The sequence below is a fragment of the Neomonachus schauinslandi genome, chromosome 11 (assembly GCF_002201575.2).
Source record: "Neomonachus schauinslandi chromosome 11, ASM220157v2, whole genome shotgun sequence".
Taxonomy (NCBI): domain Eukaryota; kingdom Metazoa; phylum Chordata; class Mammalia; order Carnivora; family Phocidae; genus Neomonachus; species Neomonachus schauinslandi.
Window position 1 is genome coordinate 23,085,240 of NC_058413.1, and position 2,822 is coordinate 23,088,061.

A 2,822-nucleotide genomic window follows, 5' to 3' on the forward strand; every position below is an offset into this window, starting at 1 on the left:
GTCTATCAGCCTGAATCCTGAGTGACCGTAATGAGCAGAGCACCCTGTCAATCTACTGTGGACATGTGAAAATATTTTATTTTGTTAAGACACTGAGATATAGGGGTTGTTACCAGCACATAACCTATCAGGTCCTGACCTGATGTTATCACAATTCTCTATTAAAGAAATGGAGGTAAGGGGGGAGCCTGGGTAGCTTAGTTGGTTAAGCATCTGACTCTTGGTTTTGGCTCAGGTCATGATCTCATGGATTGTGGGATCAAGCCCCACATCAGGCTCCCCACTCAGCAGGGAGTCTGCTTGAAGATTTTCTCCCTCTGCCTCTCACCCCACTTTCTCTCTCTTTCTCTCTCTCTCTTAAATAAATAAATCTTTAAAAAAAAAAAAAAAGAATGAAAATGGAGGTAAGAACCAGTGAACCTAGAGTGCATTCCCCACTCTCGTTACAGGCTTGTTTCTTTATTTTCCCCTTGAAAATACAGTTCCTTACAGCTCTCTTTCTACAATTTAAATTCCTGTTCCCTCTTTAATTTCATGGCATAATTTTCTCAGCTCTAAATACCACCCCTTTTCAGCTCTCTCAATTCTTTGATGTTCAATGGAAGTCATCATCCTAAAATGGGGATGGGGTGGGAAAAAATTAAAAGTTTCAGAGAAAATCTATTCTATCACCCATGTACTAAAAGTTACATAGCGGTGACCAATATCTGTGCCAACCTTCTAAGAGACCTCTTCATTTTCCTCCCTGGTTTGGGAGGTAGTCTCATGGTGCCTTAAATATCATGGTCAATTTTTAAGGTGTATTAAGCTTTTAACAGAATGTAACCTCTCTAAATGTTATTAAAAGATTCTTTAGATAACAATTCTGTCATCATAGCCATTAAGGGTCAAAACAGAATAAAGCAAGTTGACCCTAGTTTTGGCTTAGACATAAAAATCTAAACTGTGCCATTTTCTTGCTTCTCAACCTTGGGCAACTTATATAATCACAGCAACTCAGTTTCTTAATGTATAAAGTGGGGATTATAATGGAACATATCTTTGGAGGCCAGTGGAAATGTTAAATGAGTTAGTACATCTAAAAGGCTTAGGACAGCTTCTGAACGAACACATTCTAAATGCACAATAAAAGTTGTTATTATCACTAGTTTCCCAAAATATGGCAGACTACACAGAAATTCCTAAGATGACTAAAGCATAATCTTTGTTTTCGGGATGCTCACAAGGCAAGAAGGGAAAGGCACAGATCATTGCAATACAGTGTGCTAACTTTTATAATAGAAAAGTATGTGAGCCTGGAAGGAGAATTTAATCATGGCTGAGGAACCAGAGAAGCCAAGATATGAACAGAAATCTGAAAATTAAGTAAAGTATAATAGGTGGACAGAGAAATTCCTAGCAAGAGAAACAGCAAAACCATGGAATTATGAGCATGGGCTTAAAGTCTAAAGGGAGGGGATCATGAAAAGAAGATGGTCAATTAACCAACAGTAATTTGACTCTGTGTGTATTTGTGCGTGTGTGTGCGTGTGCACTTGGGCTGTAGTTGTTTCTGTCTTGTATTTTGGGTTTTTATCATAAGCCACTCTAAATCTTTTCTATATGGACATGAGGTATAAAAACAGACACTTTTAGGCAATATTGTGCTTACTTAGCTCTTAACACCTGTGGGATGTGACAGCAAATAGAGACTCAGCAAGAGATGCCTAAAGGTAAGGTAATAGGGGAGGGACTCAAGAAAAGAGGAAGAACACAATTAGAATAAGGATGGGGCCAAAGGTCAGGTTAGGTTCTTTCCACTTTTTAGTCATTTCTTATAACCTCTACATATATTTCGCAATGTCTCGGCATCATTTGTACAAATATTACTTAAGCATTTTTCTGTTTGCTTTTCTTTATTAAGTTTTTAATTTTATTCCAGTATAGTTAACATACAGTGTTACATTAGTTTCAGGTGTACAATATAGTGATTCAACAATTCTATACATTACTCAATGTTCATCATGATAAGTACACTCTTTAATCCCCATCACCTATTTCACCCATCCCCCCCACCCACCTCCCCTCTGGTAACCATCTGTTCTCTACAGTTAAGGGTCTGTTTCTTGGTTTGTCTCTTTTTTCCTCTTTGCTTGTTTGTTTCTTAAATTCCACATATGAGTGAAATCATATGGTATTTGCCTTTCTCTGACTTATTTTGTTAACATTATACTCTCTAGCTCCACCCATGTTGTTGCAAATGGAAAGATTTCATTCTTTTTATGACTGAATAAGATTCCATTGTGTATATACACTTTATCCATTCATCAATCAGTGGACACTTGGGCTGCTTCCATAATTTGGCTATTGTAAACAATACTGCAATAAACATAAGGGTGCATATATCCTTTTGAATTAGTGTTTTTATATCTTTTGGATAAATACCCATTAGTGTGATTGCTGGATCATAGGGTACTTCTATTTTTATTTAAGATTTTATTTATTTATTTGACAGAGAGAGAGAGAGAAAGAGTACAAGCAGAGGGAGCAGCAGGGAGAGGGAGAAGCAGGCTCCCCGCTGAGCAGGGAGCTGGACGCAGGACTCCATCCCAGGACCCTGGGATCATGACCTGAGCTGAAGGCAGATGCTTAACCGACTTAGCTACCCAGGCACCCCAGGTGCTTCTATTTTTAACTTTTTGAGGAACCTCCATACTGTTTTCCACAGTGGCTGCACCAGTTTGCATTCCCACCAATACTGCAAGAGGGTTCTTTTTTCTCCACATTCTCACCAACCCCTGTTGTTTCTTATCTTTTTGATTTTAGCCACTCTGACAGATGTG